The sequence below is a fragment of the Perca flavescens genome, chromosome 11 (assembly GCF_004354835.1).
Source record: "Perca flavescens isolate YP-PL-M2 chromosome 11, PFLA_1.0, whole genome shotgun sequence".
NCBI classification, from domain to species: Eukaryota; Metazoa; Chordata; class Actinopteri; order Perciformes; family Percidae; genus Perca; species Perca flavescens.
Window position 1 is genome coordinate 3,210,646 of NC_041341.1, and position 14,550 is coordinate 3,225,195.

At 37.8% G+C, this 14,550-nt stretch overlaps 1 long non-coding RNA gene across 1 annotated transcript; it reads left to right on the forward strand.

The window, feature by feature from the left end:
* The first annotated feature begins 5,987 nt into the window (after nt 1-5,987).
* LOC114563517 (uncharacterized) lies at nt 5,988-13,881 on the forward strand. The gene is made up of 4 exons (XR_003693631.1): nt 5,988-6,199; nt 7,163-7,217; nt 10,397-10,504; nt 13,741-13,881. It is a non-coding gene; the product is annotated as an uncharacterized LOC114563517 (long non-coding RNA).
* The last annotated feature ends 669 nt before the right edge of the window (nt 13,882-14,550 follow it).

Below are 14,550 nucleotides of genomic sequence, written 5' to 3' on the forward strand. Positions count from 1 at the left end.
AGTCAATGATGCGCCCCTCCTGGTGGGAGATGGTATTACAGCATAATACAATTTGAACTTTCTGTTAGCTCAGCCATAGTAACTCAAACTCAGAATACTTAAAATTAAAGTCCTACAATTTGATCAATATCTAGTGGTTTAACATAAAATCAATTTAACCGCCTATTCAATTCCACTTGAAAAAGCTATCTCTGCTTAAACATTTCCTAGAATGTGTTTTTTTTTTTTTGTTTAATTTGCAATTGTAACTAAAATGAGGCTATTCATTGTCTAACATAACAAGAGAATTATGAACAAATCTTGTTGCCTTAGTTAAGTTAAATGTTACATTTTACTGTAATTATATTGCAGATAGCTATTTTATCTTTCTGTTATAATACTATAACTGTATTTACTTTGCCAGTTACCTGTTTATAGACCTAAATTATCAAGATAGGATTACTGATTTTCAAAATGTTTTTTATCCTGATGATCCATCAACTATACTAGTGAATTAATGAATCTATTTACAAATGGTTATGAAACTGTAAAAACACACCTCACTATATTGGCCCTTCAGATGCATCTCTAAATGTTCTTGCTCAGTTATTTCTTCATAGTTTTGTTTCATACCATTAGAAACTTGGTAATATAGGCTACTAACCATGCATGCAACATCTTCATCATGTCAAACGCCTGTGCCTAATATCTTCATTTCCTCATTCATCTAATATAACTATATAACCAGACCTAGTAACCTTGCAAAGGTTCGATTTGTGGATTACAGTTCCATTACATTACATGTCATTTAGAGGACGCTTTTTTCCAAAGTGACCTCCAATTGCTACATATGTCAGAGGTTGCACGCCTCTGGAGCAACTAGGGGTTAAGTATCTTGCTCAGGGACACATTGGTTGATGTATCGCAGTGGGAATTTAACCCAAAACCGTTATGCTGGAGATGGGGTTTCCCATCTGGCCACATATTTCCAAAATACGAATAGGAAACATCATTTTAGGCTCAGAAAGCACACATATCACTGACCATGTCTCTCTGCACTGGAGCCCTACAGTGCAGTGTGCTCTCCCCCTGCTTTACTCTCTATACACTACTGACTGCCCCTCCAGGACCCCCTGTAAAGCTTATATCCAACAATGATGTGTCAGCTTACAGACATGATGTCAAGCAGCTGGCATCCTGGTGCAGCCACAACAACCTGTAACTAAATGCTCAGAAGACATTGGAGATGATTGCGGACTTCAGGAAGAGCCCCCCCTGAGCACCCTCCATCTGCCCTTAAAGACGATAGGCAAAGGTTCGAAGATAATAATCCCATTCTACAAGTATCAGACGTTCCACATTCCAGCACTCTTTAAATTTTCAGGAGTAACCTTCTAATACAGTAGCTTCCGTGGCAAAAGTTTGAGCTTAAAGTTCCAAATGCACTAAAAGCATCTGACACGCGCGTTTGGAAGTACACCCAAGGTTTTAAATGGCCAATACGCAACAAAAGCGTTAGTCTACTCTAGTCTGTTAGCTGTCTCACTGACTGTGATCATAGTTTATTGCTATGAAACTGGCCACACCAGGTGTGACAGCAGCATTATAGTTGTGTGTATACGCCACACAGATCCGCTCTACAAACAGCCTTCTATTTATTTTTGTTGATGGTGAAACACGAGGGGATGTTTATGATTGTGTGAATCAAGCTCATACTTCTGTGCACCTAAACCATTCAAAAATGTCACGGCAACTGAGTGAAAGTTTCTCTTAAAAGCCCAGTAATCATTGTGATGGCATTTACAAATGAGCTGAAAAAATGGGAAGGATTGATGCAGTGGAGGATGAGGAACAAGCACTATATCATACATATTTACAATAATTTTTAGTGACCTGCGCTGTCATTAAAAAAAACCCCTATCCGGCATCTGTTTTGTAAGTGCAGGGTCGGTCCCTCTGGTCATGTATCCATAATCTGGACTATAAACTTGTTCTGTAGCTTAAAGTCATTATAAAAAAAGTGAAATTGAATGAATGCAACTTAAATATTTCTTAATATAACAAATTAAATGTCCGTTATGGCACAAAAAGTACAATGCCTCTACTGATGGGGGGATCTGTAACATACAAAACCTTTGCCTAAATAGCGACCTTTTCTACAATACTGCTGGTTCTGTGGTGTTGGCGCTTAAAATCTGATGCCTGCAGTGCGCCATGGAAGCATCAAATGAGGCAGGTCAAATAAGGCAGGTCAAAAGAACTGCGTCAATTATCGCTTTCAGTGCGTTTGGGCCTTGATTTACAGCATACAACATATTTTTCTTTTGATAGAGAGCAAAAATAAAAGGTAGTCATCAATATATATAGCCTATTTCATAATTATATCTTCTGTAATATATTTAAGTTTGGAAAAGTTGGGACCTTTACCTATCATCTTTAACATTCTTGGCTCAGTAGTCACCACTGGGACACACATTCAAGAATACACAATATCCCAGGATCTGAAGTGGGATGCAAAAATCAACACCACTGCAAAAGGCTGACAGAGCATACTTCCTGCTTCTGGTAAGGTTAAACAGGACTCAGGACTTGGCCAGACTCAGCTGCATTATCCAGTTTGCTAAATCAATCATTGGTTGAAAGCTACCATATCTATGTTTCACCCCTCATTAACAAATAACTATATATATATATATATATATATATATATATATATATATATATATTTTAGATTTCTTTATTTAAAAAGGGACAGTGCACATTAATCAACATGAGTACAATGTCCAACATGTAAATGTGCCAGATTTAGCTGTACCGGCTAATTTTCATCTGCAGTCCACAAACCCCTTATTAACCTTAAGCCCTGCTATTGCTATTGCTTACAAAGAAATCTGTATATTCTGTTTGATAAGATCATTACTTACCCTAGCCCAGATTTTCTTTTTTTTTTACACTCAGCCCAACCTAGTTTGCTAAAAAAATCTAATGTTTTCACATGGATTAATCATGCTGCTGCATCTGTATCCTTCATAACTTGGGCTGTTTAGGTTTAAACAAACAAGCACGTTTCTAACTGTGTGTTCAGGTGTGCCTGGATATTACAGAACTATGGGTCTTCATGTTGAGGTAAATTTCACAAACAGAAAAGTCAAATCCATAATTTAAAGTGTGTTCTCAGTCATCCAGGTCAGAGGATGCATTGAATTACTCAGCAAGAGCTAAATTGTCTTAAAATAACTTCAAAAAAAAGACATCAGCAGTCCTCCATTTTAGTAAAAACATGACCAGTCTGGGTCAGTAAAATTGTAATTTCCATATTCCCTTGAATGCAGCAGTAGTGCAGGTGCAGATTGCAGTCCTCCCTCCCCACCCAATGTCTCAACTGACCTGGTTGTGACCTCTGAAGCAGAGAGGCCCAGAGGAACAGACAGTTTGGCATGAATTCAGTTTGAGGTTATTTCCAAACAAAACCTCACGTTATTTTATGCTATACATGTTCAATAAAGACTAATGCATTAAATATGTATTCATTATATTTATAGTTATTTAAGAAATGATTAAGATATTTTAATACTTAAGTAACAGCTTACAACAGGCCATAGTATGTTGTGATAAAGGCACAACATATAGCAGGGCAGATAATGTTAGCCTAGCACAGACTTTTTGCACAGACTATTTCTTTTACATAAAGCTAATGAAAAGGCAAACAATAACAAAAACTAACTTAACAATCGAGACAGAACTAGACAAGCAACTAACTGCTGGCGGCAGTGGTAGAAGAGCAACTCCTGTTTTCTGCTAGATTAAAATTGCTGTGTTTATCAATGAAGAAGGCTTTTAAGAGAGCATAGACAACAACTTCAATTCCTTTTAGTAAAGGGCTGTCTGATGGCAAAATAAAGCGGGGAAAATATTCTAAATATATACAGTATATAGATACTTCGCCAACCAACTCTGTTTCATGGCAGTGTGTGTGCAGATGAACAGCTTTTGTCCGTTGCACCAGCTATCAGTTTGTGTAATGTATCTCAAACTTGGAGTGATACTTGTTGTTCAAAGGAATTCTAATTATAGCTTTTGTATGTGGTTGTTATTATATCACTATTAAGAACCAGAACAAATCAGTTTGCTTGATTTGAGCAACCTTTTTATAATATGGTTTTGATATTTAATTATGCCACCTCATTGCTGGACTATCATACCTGATATTCAAGCTCATTTGAAGGTTTGGTGCAGTTCAGCTTTATTGCTTGCCATCCATTCTCCCTTTTTTCTCACCATGGATACTTCTGATGTTGCTTCAGATCTGCATCTTATCCCTACATTTCATTTACATATAGATAATATAGTATCTTATCCCTACATTTCATTTACATATAGATAATATAGTATCTTATCCCTACATTTCATTTACATATAGATAATATAGTATAAGCTAACGATGATGAATATATTGTTACTTTTGTAATTAACTTTAAAAAAGCTGTAAGGCCTAAAGGGAACTATGAATACAATTCTTAAAACTTTAAGCTCATGTATTAATAACAATACTCAAAACCCTATAATTTCTATGGTCCAGACGGCTTAAAGCTGCCTACACATAAAAGCCGGCAAAATCGCTCTGCGCGGGCCAATCCATTGAGAGCAGTGCCGCCCAACTAGGCGCTGCTCTACCCCTGGCATCATGCACCTCTCAGAATTGCCGAATTGCTCGCTTGCTCTCAGCACAATTACATTTTTTTTCACTCAAATTCTAAATCAAACACGACATCTTAAAGGCCCCTTTCAGTGTATTTTAACATATTTATGGTATTTCATATTTTCATGACAATTTTGAGTAACAAGTGAGAGATTCTGTGTTGTTCTAATAATTGTCTTATTTGTGGTCTAATAAACACTGACTTTATCAAATTGGAAGTTTCTAATATATTATAGAAGAGTTTAGACCAAAGATTGGCGACGAGACACTACTGTTTTAGAACATTGCAGTTTCAGCAGTCTACAAACCAGCTAATGGTGTTGCTGCGACTCAGCTGGTCAAGTCTCCAGAGGCTGGTTTTAAAACGTTAGAGACGTCTTCCGTTTCAACAGAAGTCAGCTGGTCAAGTGAGCTTACAAACTATAGAAATAAAATGATCCATAATGCATTTATTTCAGTTACAAACTGTCAGCTGGTGGAAATGGCAGTTTTAGACGGTGGCTCAACGAGCGCTGCAACCAGGGTTTGTGGTGGAGCGAGTTAGAGAGAGATTGAAGAGAGGGAGCTGCGTTATAAAGTTGAGAATCAGAACTACAATATATGAAATATATTTTGATAAATGTTATGAACATGCAAGATAAAAATATGTATAACAATTATTATTAATTAATTTTGTATTGATGGGGAGAAAAATGTATTAATTTAGTATAAAAACAACCCAATTATAATGAAGAAATTAATTTCAAATAATGGCAAATATTTGTCTGCTTATATGCTAAAAACTTTCAGGGTTTGTAGCGTATGGTTTAAATTGTAGTCTTAAATTGAGCTAATGTTACCACATTTAAAAGAAAATACTGTTACACACAATCTGTCATGTTCAAGTCCCCATCCTGACCACGCCCATCCCCCACTCTGGCCATGCCTTTACCATGTGGCGAACATGAGGTGTGTTTAGGGTCCCCTGCGTGTCCAGGCCCTCCCCTTACATTAGGTGAGTTTGACATGGTGTGAACTCAAATATCAACTGAACAGATAAGAGCACGCTGACATGCACAAGCATATACAGATATTTTGATGAATGTTATGAATATTTATTATAATTATTAATTTTTGCTAATGAGGAAAAATGTATCCATTTAGTATGTACACTTGTCATTGGCTTAATTTTGAGGAAAAAAAACTAACTAATAATAAATTAAAAAAATTATTTTTTTATTTCAAGTTAAGCCAAAAGCATTTGTCTGCTTATATGCTGAAAGATTTCAGGGTTCGTTTGGTTTCGATTGCGGTCTCAAATTGAGCTACTGACGCCGTTTAAAAGAAAACACTGTTACACACGTATGTCATGTTCAAGTCCCCATCCCGACCACGCCCATCCCCCACTCCGGCCATGTGGCAAGTGTGTGTGCCGGAGTCCCCATGGTGTCCAGCCCCTCCCCTCACGTAAGCTGTGAACTCTGCGTCAGATCTTCACTGCATGGACGAGAGCAGGCTGGAGTCATGGATCAGGGAGAGATGGTGAGTCTAAAATTGATTTTACTGCCATTTAAACCGTTTACAATTCTGTTTAAAATAGATTTGTACTGTTATCACATGTAAAGCAACTCTTATAGATTAATTTGAAAGTAAAATGTTAGAAGGCTAACTTATATCTTGTCAGCCAAATAAGTTAATGCTAGCTAGTTTAATGGCAGCTAACATTACAGTTTATAAACCAACACCATCTTAGTTTACAGTAAATTGTGCCGTCGTCGTGTCAAATGGAAACCTTAGTTTAGGACAGTAGCAGGTGTTGTTGTCAGGACCAGGTCAGCCATTTAGTAACGTGCACATGCCGTGACCTGTCGCCATTTTGCAACTTTTACCATACGTGTGTATGTGTGGGGTGGGGGGGGGTTAAACAAAAGTATAAATCAAGAGAGATGGCTGCAGTAATGTTAAATGCACTGATACTGAGCTGAAATGAAGTGTGCTGCAACATGTGTCTTGCAGTCAGAATCAGATAGTGCTGTGTGTGGGGGGGGGGGGGGGGGGTGTTGAGTGAGAGGGAGTGGTGACTACAGAAGGAGAGGTGGCTGGGGAACTATTTTCTCCAGAGAGATAAATATATTGTACTTTTCCCATATAAAAAAACATCCTATCAGGTTTTCTGGACTAATATTTGAAAGTTTTGTGGTGTTATTTGGTTTATAAGCTTGTATTGTAATCTGCACATTTATTTATTACACATTGAGCATTAGTATGGCTTAAGAAAGATGTATAATGTTGAAAGCCCCTTTAGACTCAAAGTTTTCATTATTTCATCAGACCCAATTGAAAATATAAATTTTTGTTCATATTAATTTATCGAAAATATGGACATACAGTGTTATACTACCTCTCTGATGGTGCATGTGACACGTACTGCCTAATCTACTGTTAATAAACTGGAGAAATGCAGCTAAAATGTGTGACTAATATGATATATGATATGACTTGCAGGAAGAAGATTTGACAACCATTCATGGTCACTGTGACAGCCCTTTCAATTCTTCAGGTCAGTAAAGTGATAATTAGGACAACTCGTAATATGAATTTGACTTAATGATCTCTTTTTGGTTATTTTGCTGCTACACATTAAATGTCTGCTATAGAATGTTTGTTTGGAAATATTGTCATGTAAATCAGTGTTGGTTTGGTGCATGAGACTCAGAAAGTTGATGTGTTGCATGGCAAAGGCTCGATTTGTACGAGTATTCCACCTGCATTTTTGTTGATAAATCCAACTTTCTGAGTCTCATGCGGGGTTATCTCTGCCATTATAGAGCTTAGGGGCAGCGCCAAAGCGTATAAACATAAAAACAATTTGGACATCATCTGGACTGCAAACATAGACTGTATAGAAGCCGATGAACAGGAGGGGCTCCTGCTTGTTGTCTTCTGGACACGTGCTGTATGATGGACACATGTGTTTGTCTGTGAGTATAAAGTTAATAATCATTTGCATAATAGATGTGAATGTAGAATTTTAGTCTGTGTACAGTATATCTGTTGGTAATTGCTATAACTCCTCAAGACCAAAGCCAAGTTCCCGTGTCCTGCTTGCTACCTGCTGGTTTAAAGTGAAACGGTTAGCCAGCCCGGCACAGAGCTAGCGACAACTTTAGCTAAGGTTCACTCACCAACCGTGGGCTGACCTTTAAGGTGGACAAGCTATTCTCATTTTAGTGACAAGCTCCTCCAAGTTTTGCTTCTAATGATCTTTCCCTAGCTGCAACCAACAACAACTCGGCTAAGCTTTTGCAAAAATAACTGTTTAATGACATCACCAATATGCAAATGAATGTGTGACGTCATTGCACCTAAGCGCTCTGAAATCTCAGAGAAAACCCTGTCATGCACTGTCACACATCAAACAATGCAATGTATGAAACATCCTCAACATTTTATGGCTGCCATCTTATAGTTTACCAAATGAGATTACCCTGATGCTCTATAACGTTTCAATTTGATCTATTTAAGTTCTGTTGTAAACATTTATCTCCTGTCATATCTTTACTAATGACTATAACCCCATTAACACTCTCTGACAGTGCCTTAAAGAAATAGATACTTGGATGTCACAGAACTTCCTCCAGCTTAACAAAAATAAAACTGAGATGGTAGTTTTTGGAAATGAGGAGGAAAGATGCAAACTTTCTACCTTGCTTTAAAGGAAGGGCTTAATAGCAAAGAAAGTGGTAAAAAAAAACAACCTTGGTATCCTTAAATTTTAGCAGTCACATTAAAACAGTCATAAAATCATTATACCTTCATTTTAAAAATATCAATAAACTAAAAGAATATATTTCAAAGGAGGATCTTGAAAAAATCATACATACTTTCATTTCTAGTGGGATTGATTATTGCAATGTGCTGGACTCCCTAAAAAGACTTTAAAACCTCTCCAAATGGTACAGAATAGTGCAGCCAGGATCCTTACTAAAACAAAAAGAACAGATCATATTACGCCAGTCTTAAAGTCCTTACACTGGCTCCCAATTTAATACAGAATTGATTCTAAGGCTCTTCTGTTAGTTTTAAGACACTAAAGGGGATGGGACCTTCCATGGGAACTACCTGCATGACATATTCCAACAACATTCTCAACCAAGACACCTTAGATTAAAACATAAGCAACTACTACTGAAACCTACTGTCACAACAAAACAGGGGGAAGCAGCTTTTAACCACTATGGTGTCGATCTTTGGACCAGCTTCCAGAGAACATAAAAAAATCTGAACTTGGAAATTGAGATCGTCACTCATAGAAAACATTCTCAAAACCGTGATCTGAATGTAATAACACTAATTCACAAATGTGTAGATTTATTTTACCATAGATACAATGACAGTAGCAAATTTGTAATGCAACATTTACTGATTTTTATATATTATTATTTATATTAAATAATGATGGGTAAATGTTGCATTACAAGTTTGCAGCTATCATTGTATCTGTAAAAATCAATCTACACATTTGTGAAATTCTTTGTGTGAATATTTTTCAATAGGTGGACCATTTTCTCTCACGTTTTGCACCATATTTACCTTCATAGTTATAAATTACTGCGGCAAGGCAGAAATATTAGCTATTTGTTTAAATGTTGTTTTCCCTGTGTATGTATTTTTAAAGTGGAAAATGTAAACAGTCCAACAGCTACCTGTAATGACTGCCTATAACTGCACCCTCAATAATAATGTGATCATCAGCTACAAGTTTATGAGAAAAGTTCAGCAGCATCATAATTCAATTCAATTTTATTTATAGTATCAAATCATAACAAGAGTTATCTCGAGACACTTTACAGATTAGATCTAGACCACACTCTATAATTTACAAAGCCCCAACAATTCCCGAAAGAGCAAGCAGTTCGACAGTGGCGAGGAAAAACTCCCTCTTAGGAAGAAACCTCGAACAGCACCATAAGAAGAGCTTTAGCTAGTAACATTAGCATTATGTTTTATTATACTTAGCAACTGTAATCATTCAGTCACAGCATTCTTGCCATAGGCCCTCATACATGTTATCGGTTCATTATGGCTGCTGCTTAAACTCACGCCGTAAGTTAACTAGCCTGCAACACAAATCAAACATAGCTTACCTTTCTGTCATGCCAATGTAAACTTCCTACTTTTTAAGCAAACACACCTAGCAATCCCTTCCTCTCTCTGCATCATGTTTTTATTGAACAACATGGCATCATAACTGGCTTAAGTGGGCCATTGCAGGATGATCCAGTATTTAGCCTGAGTCGTAGGTTTCATATTTTTTTTTTTCCAGTAAGGTTTTGCTTTGTGTAAGTCATTGTATTATAGATTTTGTTTTATAAAATCACAGAGTTGTACATAATCTCAAGTAATAATAAGCCTACATGAATCCCACCATAATATGTCACATTTTCATCATTAGGTTAATCTGGAAAAAATGTTTGTTAGGCTTTATCCATCATCATCATCAGTGTCAAAGATTACAGCTTTTAAAAAGGTCACCAAAAGGTTGAGTAGAGTCAGTCAGTTTGGCAGGTTATACTAGGTACGTTAGATGTGGTGCATAGTAATACTAATATGGAATGTAGTGGGAGAGGAATTCTAAAATCAATTAGTTTTAACAGAAAAATTATCAATAAGTAAATGGCATACATTTAGTTTATCTAACAACAATAATTGTTTTTTTTTTTTGTATTTGATCCCCAGGAAATGGACCAGAGCTCTTCTGACTCTACAGTGATCCTTGAACTAAGTTCCGTCCCTGAAAAGGAGGACATAAGTGTTCCTGAACTCAAGCGAGCAGAAAGTGTATTTGTAAGTTCACATACAATCCAATGCACAACTTGGTCTGACAATAACAGTAGTGGGGGAAATTGTCTTGGTTTTAACCTGTTAAGTCCGACGGACCTGGTACCGTTCCACAGCACTAAGTGGTCGCAGCTATTGTAAATTTGCGCTTGTTTAAAACTCTAGGTTAATCACAGCCTCATTGAACTTTAAGACCCAACATCTTAAACTCTAGACCAATACTTTTCTGAGCCATTTTCAGAAAATATACAAATTTGGCTGACTACCACTGATGGGATTTGGCCTACTCCTCCGGTACTTAAATTTGGTCTTTAATGATATGGCATTTTTCTGTAATCAATAGTATTAAAGGAGAACTCCTGGCAATTTTACATTAATCTTGCTATACCTACTGTATGTGAGTACCGTCGATAGCAACAAAATATGAGCCGATTCGGTGCTAGCAGCACGGAGCTAATACAGCTAACGCCCAGAGCTCCCACTCAGCTAAACGGCAGTTTTGGGGGCATAAGATAAAGAGTGCCTTTGTGCCTCTTAACAGACACAAAATGCAATTAAAACATCTGTACAACATGAACAGGGCCCTTACATGACAACAAGATGCGTTAAGCAACTTAGCCATTGTTTAAATTCACCTATCCTCTTAGCTGCTAGCTAGCGTCTGGGATGAGTGAGTGTGTTCAGCCAGGAATATTATTAATATAATTATTTGGTAATAATCATCACACAGCAGTTCTGTGTGTATTTGTAGCATATATATCCATTTTTGTGTGCGTTGGTGAGTAGGAGTCTTGCCAGTGTTGATTGTTGTGGTTTCCTTTAGCCGGGCTAGCAGGCCCGTCCGGCGTCCCTGCTTCTGCTTCCTTCCCGCCCTCCTGGCTTACCGCGGCCGACAACAATCCAACGAGCGCCCGCTGGTCTGGTGGATGTCCTCCAGAAGACCATTCAAGCCTTCGCTGCAAAAATTTTTATTTCCCACCTCAGAAATGTAGTAGTAGTACTGTAAATGTACTGTAGTGATTATGACCATATTAGTGACTATGTAACTACATGGAAACGGACCAAATTATGTTTGCCTTGTACAGTAAAATAGTGTTACAGACGGCTAGCTGTAGTCTCGTGCTAAAGTCCCGTTTGAATTCAGTTGTAGCAGGAAAAGGTAAACAGTGTGCAGGTTGGAGGAGCGTCGTGTGTGAAGAGTGAAGAGCGGAGGTGTTCACAAAGGAAGAAGCTTGGAGTAATGTAACTATGGAGCTAGAGCTAGCCTTCAGTAAGGCTATTACTGTACAAGAAACAGGCATCATTTGGCCCGTTTCCATGTAGTAACATAGTCATTAATATGGTCATAACCACTACAGTGCTCAATTACCTATTTTTGAGGGGAAATAAAATAAAAATTTTCACAGCAAAGGCTTGAATGGTCTTCTGGAAGACCTCCACCAGACCAGCGGGCGCCACTGGATTGTTGTCGGCCACGGTAAGCCAGGAGGGCAGGCAGGAAGCAGAAGCTGGAACGCCGGCCGGGCCTGCTAGCCCGGCTAAGGAAACCACAACAATCAACACAGACAAGACTTCTACTCACCAACGCTAGATGGATCACACACAAAATGGATATAAATGCTACAAATACACAGGGAACTGCTTTGTGATGATTATTACAGAGGCTGGGCTGAACACAAATGCATCTAGTTGTCATGTCCGGGCCCTGTTCATGTTGTACAGACATTTTAATTGCATTTTGTGTCTGTTAAGAGACACAAAGGCACTCTCACACACTTTATCTTATGCCCCAAAACTGCCGTTTTAGCTCAGTGGGAGCTCTGGGCATTAGCTGCAGCAGCTCTGTGTTGCTAGCACTGATTTGGCTCGTTTTTTATTTTTCGTCAGTACTCACATAGGTATAGCAATCAAGATTAACGTAAAAATTGGTTTTGGACAATGATTTACAAAGCCATAAAAGTAATTGTGAATTTGCATGTGAGCTTAACTAAAAGGGATCTGGTCAGCTATGTACAAATGTCTCATGTTATTTAAGTAGTCCTATGTGATATAAAGCTGATTTTGTCAGTAAGTAAATGAAACTGGTACTTACTTGCAGCCAGATCAAGGCTAAAAAGGAAGTGCAGTACCAACCAGGTGGTTGGTAGAGCATTGCTTGGTTTTTGCTAAGTAGTTGTTAGGGACTTATGGGGCTGAAAAATTAATCAAAAATATTATCAAAATCACAATATGGCCAAGTGCAATATGTAGATTGAAGAAACAGAGATACCCTGGCCTACAAATCATGTTTTTCAGATATAGGAAAAAAAGACCCCAACAAAATATTACATCATCATGAATTTTAAATTTAAGTAAAAATGTATATTGTGACAAAAAGAAAAGCATTTATTTTTTTTCTCCCGTATAGAGACGAAGCGTATTTAAGTCCCGCCCCACCAGGGGGGAAACAGCTCTCTGCCCTCCGTTTACTTGTATTGTGTCAAGGTTTTCTCCTCTTTATTCCGTCTGCTAGCAAACAACAGAAACATGAGTAATCAGCAGGAAGAATGGGAAGACTGGAATCCTGACACTAAACTAAAGTTATGTCCAACATTACCTGTGTTAGCTTACCTTACAGACTGTAGTTAGTCTAAAACTGACATTTGGATATTTGACTTGTTAATAAAATGCTTGCTGCAAACGTAACATTGGGCATATTGTTAGCTTAGTGTCAGAATCCCACAGTCTAACCATTCTCTCTGCTGATTCCTCACGTATATATCCACTTTTGTCATCATAAAAGCTCAGTTTTTCGGTTCCACAACTTATGAAAAAACTTAGGTTCTGGGTTCTATACATTGTTGGTAATAAATATCACCACACAGCAGCTTTTAGGACTGTTTCGGTTTGCCAGCAGACAAAATTGAAGATGAGGCACCTTCATCCAATACAAGTCGATGTAGAGCGGAAAGATGTTTTCCTCTCTGGTGGGAGTAAGACGCGATGTGCTGTGTCTCTATTGTGCAGCCCTAGGTGGTTATGAGGTAACATCTAGCAACCATCTAGTTGCCATCTAGTCCCCTTGTAACAACCACACTTTTACAGTTTTTTTTTTCAGTCTAAATTACTTATTATTATTATTATTATTAGCACGACAATAGAAACCACCTAGTTACTACTGTCCAGACACCCATCATTTTAGATTTTTAATCTTTAAACTCTGCAAGCAATTTTACATTGATTGGCCTTACTTTTTGTCTAAGGTTCATCAAAAATGGCGAGAAAGAAGTGGAGCACAGAGGAGGTCCAGGCTGTGGAGAGCAATCTCATGGACAACATCAACTCTGGCAGGGTTCCTGGCAAAGCCCAGTGTGAAGCATCTATCAAGGGATCCTCAGAGGTGCTTAGGGAAGGAGCTGGAAGGCAGTTAAGTTCTATGTGAAGAACCGCATTGACACTTTAAAGCGTCTAGAAAATAACTAATGGAAATCTAAATTGTAATCACTGAACATAATTCTTTTTGCCATCTAAGTTCTTCTACAATCCCACAACTAGGTACAGCGCTAACTTCAATTCAGCTCATATCTGAGCATGCAAAGACATTTTATTAAGATTGTTATAGCTCTTTTGTTTTCAAATTTAATATGTCAACATGCTCTGACTATTATTTCATTGAGTGATGTAATTTAAATTTTTATCCTAAAGAACATTGTGGTAGTGGGTCATGGGTGGTTCGAGAAATGGAGTTAGAGAGAGACACAGGTTGTAGAGAGAGTGAAAGGTTTTTAGAGAGAGACAGGTTTGCAGGGAGAGAGAGACAGGTATGTATGTAGAGATAGACAGGTATGTAGGAAATGAGAGAGACAGGTATGTAGGTAGAGAGAGACAGGTATGTAGAGAGAGACAGGTATGTAGAAAGGAGAGAGACAGGTATGTAGAGAGAGACCGGTATGTGTAGATTAAATAGTGAGACAGGTATGTAGATTAGAGAGTGAGACAGGTATGTATATTAGAGAGAGAGACTATGTAGGGAGAGATAGATGGGTGTGTAGAAAGAGAAAGTGTTCCTGAAC